The 7,160-nt window shown below is 39.9% G+C and overlaps 1 pseudogene; it reads left to right on the forward strand.

Moving 5' to 3' along the window:
- Positions 1–4,731: 4,731 nt before the first annotated feature.
- On the forward strand, positions 4,732–6,254 carry Eef1a1-ps13 (eukaryotic translation elongation factor 1 alpha 1, pseudogene 13; annotated as a pseudogene).
- The last annotated feature ends 906 nt before the right edge of the window (positions 6,255–7,160 follow it).

The raw sequence follows: 7,160 nt of genomic DNA on the forward strand, positions 1-7,160 counted from the left end.
AGTCTTGAGAAAACGCCTGAACTTTTTTTTAATAAACAAATGTTCTGATCACTTTAAGGAGAAGTTTAAAAACAATTATTATATTTTAGCATGGAGAAATTGATATTTGTATACCATTTTTAATTTTTCAAAATCACTTGAAGGTTTATAGCACCCACTAGTAATCTAGACATGTGTGGTTCAGATGTACATGCAGACTAAATGATTATACTGTTTCTATGCTCTGGGATTGGAGGTTGAACAGAAAGAAGAGAGACGGAAACTGATTCTGGTGCCCAACCAAGACCGCAAAAACTCTATGGCAGTATCATAGAATTAACAGGCTGGATGAATTAAAAACAAAACAAACAAATAAATAAAAAATTACGTAAATAAAAAACATATGTGGAGAAATCTGTAAAATAATTTAAAATAATAAGTCTTTTTCCCCCTGGAGTTAATGTTTGAATTCATCTCCGAAACAAGTGCTGTATCCCTTGTCTTTTACTCATGAAAAAGACATTTCATTTTACTACCTCCCTTGTCTTTCTCATGAGAGTGTGATCAATGCTGATTATAGGAACAGCCATCCTTGCTGTAGATCTCTGGTGAGCACGGACCCTCCTGTTGCTAGGTGCTGCTCCTTGAGCCCTAGTCAAACTCAACATGATACACTTTGTTCCAAATGGCCTTCAATTCTACATCAGGCTGCTGTGTTCTACAAAATGCTAAACTCTGCAATAAACATCTATTTACTGAATAAAGAGATGAATTCTGAAATCGTGTCAGGAGCAAGCATTGTACTGCTGGTGCTTTTTCTCTGGGATATTTTCCCAAGCCTCTTAGACTTTCCCTTGGGTTTCTGGTGACAGTTTTACAGGTACTGCCAAGGTGAGATGTGGAGCAGGGCTGTTTTTCTCTTGCTCGGGTATCAGAAGTAGATAGCTGTACAGAAACCACCTAAAGCTTAACATCTACTGATGTCTGTTCTCTCCATCTAGCATACCTACTTCCATAATTCCATATCCTGTACATCAGGACTACTGGTTATTCAGTTTTGGTTACTCTCATCTAAACATTCTGTCACCTCTGACACTTCTTGTTGCTTTCACATCTCACACCAATATGTCAACAAACCATGGCTCTTTACCTTCAAAGACTAACTAAAAAATGGCTTGTTTCCCTCGTTGACTCTCACCGGGATGTTTCCACTAGTGTTTTTTTTTTTTTGTTCTTTTTTTCGGAGCTGGGGACCGAACCCAGGACCTTGCGCTTCCTAGGTAAGCGCTCTACCACTGAGCTAAATCCCCAGCCCTAGTGTTTTAAACCAGACTTCTACTTCTCTGATACTCTATAGTCTCTTTTTTTTCTGTAGTCTCTTTATAGCCGATTGCAGAAAGGTCTTGTTAAAATACAGGTCAGGATATGACATCTTCTGGGCAGAACTTGCAAGAGCATTCCACGAGTAAGAGACAAAGTCTTCACTCACAATCCTGTTTCTCCTTTTACCTTTCAGATTTCATCCCCTGCTTCTTTCTCCTCATTTACTCTGCCTTTGTCATGGGAACATCCTTAAAGTTCTCTGAATATGTATATTTTCCTTTGTGCCTGCTCTTGTCCATACCCACAAGTGTCTCCCACGTTTGTAGATTGTGACATGTACCTCTCTTTTTCAGACAGGATTGCATGACTACTTTCATGCCAAACATGACCTCTCCATTTCCCACCTACACCTATCCTCTGTTTTGTTTCTCATGAAATATGTTATTGGTTGATTTGCTGCCTCATAAGTGGTACGTTTACATCTTAAGCTGGTAGTACCAAATAATGTGATAATATTTACAAGTTGGGGATTTCATTTTATTTTATATTTTAGACCTAATCAAGTTGAGTTGAGGCTTTTATGGTTGGTTCTAATCCAATATGACTTTCATTTTGAAATAGGAGGAAAATATCAGGTGTAGACAAAGCATAGAAAAAGAACATAATTAATCTAGCTGCTAAAATGGGGCCCCTAGGAACTCATAATTCACTAGAACCTTTGTGAATGAGAGGTGGAATCACAGCCAATGTTCTAAAGGAAGTAGGCTCCTGCTGAAGCTTTGTTTTGGACTTCCAGCCCACACATGCAGAAGGAATAACTTTTTGAGACTTTAATCCACTATCTGCATTGCTTTGTTATGGAGACCTACACGACTAATACAGTTTGTATCTTGCTACCTGCTATACCCTATCTTTTCCTTATTAACTGTAATTATTGTTTGTCTTCTCAGATTTGTGTAATGAAATTCAAGAGGGTACTTAATAGTTTTGGCTGTTCGTGCCATACTGCTTTGAACTGTGCCGTGTTATCTGACCTCTGACTTCCAGCTGTAGATTCACTGGTCTTAAGTCCTGAAAATTGGTCTATGTAATAACAGAACTAAACAGCAACAATAAAACTTGTGTACATTTTTGTTCTATTCCATAGATAACACTAAAGAGGTCATTGGAATTAGGTCAATCCTTGGGGACTATGTGGACTATAGTGCAATCTAAAAAGAATTGGTCTCTTGGGCTCCATGTAATTCTGATGGTATATTAAGGCCATGTAGTGAAAACATTAAGAAAGTACCTGAATAGTATATGAAGACAATACTGTTGAATGTAGAAGGAATATACTTCATATGGAGAACTGAGAACCCTTAGGAAGATATTTTTGTCAACATTTATTCATTTTTATTTCTTCCCTGTACTGCCAGTTTAAATAGCTTTTAATTACTTCACAGGACTCAAAATGTCTCAATAACACTATGCCCCAAAGAGAAAAATGTATTATCTTTGAAACACAATATTCTATGTATTATTGAATTCTGAAGCTAACCATGTTAGAAAAATCAATGCACATTGCACAAAATGTTCCTTCGGATGCTTTCGAGCTTTAAAAAGGACACAGAAGTAAATGCCTATCACCCAGGAGATGCACTCTAGCTTGTATCTGGACTATAAATGTAAATGCAAAATGTTAGGGGGATACAAATGTAGGAAAACAGAACAGCTAGAAAATGAGGACTCCTCAGGCAACACGCCACCCTGATGACTGGAGAATGGACACAACTCCGAGACTCTGCAAGTGTGGATGGTCACCAACCGGCAATCCTAAAACTTCCAGCACCAATCAACACCTCCAAGTATTATTATTGATATGAGGCACCTGTGAGAAAAATAGCACAGTGATCAGAAAATGATTGTTATTATTGATAGTCTTCCGAAGCAATTGTTAACTACCTGTAAGACAGACTTACTTTGACATGGTGTCAAGAACATCCAGGGAGAAAGACTAAGATCACTGTTGCTCAGCTACTCAATCTTTTCAGAGGAAAACATGTGAGTGTGTCTGTTGACAGTAACTGTCACCGTGGGAAAGCATTCATTCACAGCCTCCTTGATTAGCGGCCGTACTGCTTCGCATTATCCTTTTCATCTTGTACAACTATAAATATATAGTCTAATGAACCTTTCACGCATCTTTGATGATGGGATTTTCAAAGTGCTTCTTAGTCGTTCAATAATTAGGTGGATTCACTCATTTTTTTTAGAAACTATTACTGAGAATCTTGAGTTGGGTGAAATAAGAAAAATCTACTGAAACAGTCATTTTCTAGAGGAGACTGGGAGGTAGCCTCAAAATTTTGATGGATGATTTCAAAGATGGAAAATGATTACCTTGGAGTTAAACTTATTACTGTTATGTTACTTCTGATTCCTTGAAAGTTCCTTTTAAAAAAAACTTCAAGGAATTCTTGAATGTCGAGGCTCAGGCATAGCACTTGGACCCCCTAGGAAGGTTAATTATCTTCCTCTCTAAAGTATCACGAATTCTTATTCCCCAGATCTTTTTTCATTTTCTATATTATACCAGGGCGAAGTCAGCCAGCTGAGCATTTGGTTTTCTTTTTAAGTAGGCAGGACTGGCTATTGGAGAACTCAATTTGAAACTCCCAGTTTAAAGAAAATCATCAACCTGTCAATGATACAAGAACTTGAATGGATATGAGATTTAGTCTACAATCTGACCAGGGAGATTGTTTGTTTAGAAACACTGAAGAACTTTTATGAAATGACAGAGTGTATGGCAACATGGCTCTGGAGATTATGTTCTGGTTGGTCTGGGGATGGTGTTTTAATTAGGATCTCCCTTTGTCATTATGGAAGATGATAGGAAAGAAGATGTGCTAATTTGGTGTGCACAGTAGTTAAGAAAGTGAATTCTTTAAAACTGTGGAAAGGGGTGTGTGTGTGTGTGTGTGTGTGTGTGTGTGTGTGTGTGTGTGCATGTGTGTGTGTTTGTATTTTCTTCGAAATGTCCATTATCCTCTTCAGGGAATTTTTATCTCAGGAATATGTAGCATGCCACAAATACAAATGCTGCTTTAAGTGTTTTTCCTTTATGATTTACATCATAGCCTTCTTACTTCATAAAATTTTAGAGAATATGTTGCCTGGACGTCCCATTGGGACATGAATTCTGCAAGAGGGGACATTCGAAATGATGACTGTGATATCATTAGACCATGGTTATTGAACCTTTGAAGGAGATTTTAGGAAGGCAGGATGAAAAGCTGATGGTATGAAAAAAAAAAAAGAGTCATGTCTAGATAGTCTTGGAGTTACTGAGCCTAGTTCCAAAGAGTTTCAAAAAAATTCTGACTCTTAAGAATTCAGTTTCTTTATCACAACAGGTTTGCTGTCAGAACGCAGGTGTTGTGAAAGCCAATGCTAATTCAAAGCAAAAAATGGGAAAGGAAAAGACTCACATCAACACCATCGTAATTGGACACATAGATTCCGGCAAGTCCACCACAACCGGCCCCCTGATCTACAAATGTGGTGGAATCGACAAAAGAACCATCAAAAAGTTTGAGAAGGAGGCAGCCGAGATGGGAAAAGGCTCCTTCAAGCATGCCTGGGTCTTGGACAAACTGAAAGCTGAGTGTGAGCGTGGTATCACTATTGACATCTCCCTGTGGAAATTTGAGACCAGCAAGTACTATGTGACTATCATTGATGCCCCAGGACACAGAGACTTCCTCAAGAACGTGATTACAGGCTGACTGTGCTGTCCTGATTGTTGCTGCTGGTGTTGGTGAATTTAAGCTGATATCTCCAAGAACGGGCAGACCCGTGAGCATGCTCCTCAGGCTTATACCTTGGGTGTGAAACAGCTAATTGTTGGTGTCAACAAAATGGATTCCACCGAGCCACCGTACAATCAGAAGAGACACGAGGAAATTGTTAAGGAAGTCAGCACCTACATTAAGAAAATTGGCTACAACCCTGACATAGTAGCATTTGTGCCAGTTTCTGGTTGGAATGGTGACAACGTGCTGGAGCCAAGTGCCAATATGCTTTGGTTCAAGGGATGGAAAGTCACCCGCAAAGATGGCAGTGCCCGTGGCACCACACTGCTGGAAGCTTTGGACTGCATTCTGCCGCCAACTCGTCCAACTGACAGACCTCTGCGACTGCCCCTCCAGGATGTCTATAAAATTGGCGGCATTGGCACTGTCCCCGTGGGCCGAGTGGAAACTGGTGTCCTCAAACCTGGCATGGTGGTTGCCTTTGCTCCAGTCAACGTAACAACGGAAGTCAAGTCTGTGGAAATGCACCATGAAGCTTTGAGTGAAGCTCTGCCTGGAGACAATGTGGGCTTCCACGTAAAGAACATGTCTGTCAAAGATGTTAGACGTGGCAATGTTGCTGGTGACAGCAAAAATGACCCACCAATGGGAGCAGCTGGCTTCACTGCTCAGCTTATCCTGAACCTCAGATTACCCTGAACCATCCAGGCCAAATTAGTGCTGGCAATGCTCCTGTTCCGGATTGTTACACGGCCCACAGAGCATGCAAGTTTGCCGAGCTTAAAGAGAAGATAGATCGTCATTCTGGTAAGGAGCTGGAAGATGGCCCCAAATTCTTGAAGTCTGATGATGTGCCATTGTTGACATGCTCCCTGGTAAGCCCATGTGTGTTGAGAGCTTCTCTGACTACCCTCCACTTGGTCGTTTTGCTGTTTGTGACATGAGGCAGACAGTTGCTGTGGGTGTCATCAAAACTGTGGACAAGAAGGCTGCAGGAGCTGGCAAAGTCACCAAGTCTGCCCAGAAAGCTCAGAAGGCTAAATGAATATTATCCCTAACACCTGCCACCCCAGTTTTAATCAGTGGTGGAAGAACGGTCTCGGAACTGTTTGTCTCAATTGGCCATTTAAGTTTAATAGTAAAAGACTGGTTAATGATAACTGCACCGTTAAACCTTCAGAAGGAAAGAAGGTTTTGTGGACCATTTGTGTGTGTGTGTGTGTGGGGGGCAGTTTTAAGTTATAAGTTTTCAAAATCAGTACTTTTTAATGGAAACAACTTGACCAAAAATCTGTCACAGAATTTTGAGACCCATTAAAACAAGTTTAATGAGAAAAAAATATAATTCAGTTTCCTCCACTGTGGCAATGCAAAACAGGAGTATTTGGTCCTCACATCTTAAACTTAACTTCCTCCTCCCCTCCCCCAAAAGGAGCTACATGCAATTCTCTGCACTGTTTTTGTTTGTTTGTTTGTCTTTCTTCCTCGTGCAAGCATGACAGAGAAGTTCCGAGAGAGATGAACATGAGAGAAGAAAGGGAGGGTGAGACAAGGTATGTTGGGCTGGCAGGTACCTGTGATCAATATCAAGTGTGGAGAGTTTCTTTCCCTTTGACTACAGCTGGCAACAGCTGCTTAATACATTGGTAAGTGAATTTTTCTTCTGTATTCTATAATGTCTACCCTTGAAAAAAATCACTCCTGTACCTTAATGAAACCTTCTTCCATTACCCTTATTTCTACACTGCATTCACATATGAGAACAGAACTCCCACTCCTTCTGGCAGAAGCAGTATCATAAGTTTTGGATCCAAGGGACAAGAGAGCAAAGATGTTATGGTCTTACAGGTATTGTCTAAGTTTCCCAAGATCATTTACTAAGGATTTCACTCTTTTGATTGGTTGTTTTTTCTATTAATAATTTGAGACATAGGAGATTTAAACGTATTTTAAAGGTATGCTTTGCTCCCTTTGTCTGACTTCAATAATAATTGTTTACTATTAGTTCTAACTTAAAAGTATCCCATTATTCTGACATTTATTCTAGCTGCTAGGTCCTTA

This window comes from Rattus norvegicus, chromosome 2, assembly GCF_021556685.1.
Source record: "Rattus norvegicus strain SHRSP/BbbUtx chromosome 2, alternate assembly SHRSP_T2T, whole genome shotgun sequence".
Taxonomy (NCBI): Eukaryota; Metazoa; Chordata; class Mammalia; order Rodentia; family Muridae; genus Rattus; species Rattus norvegicus.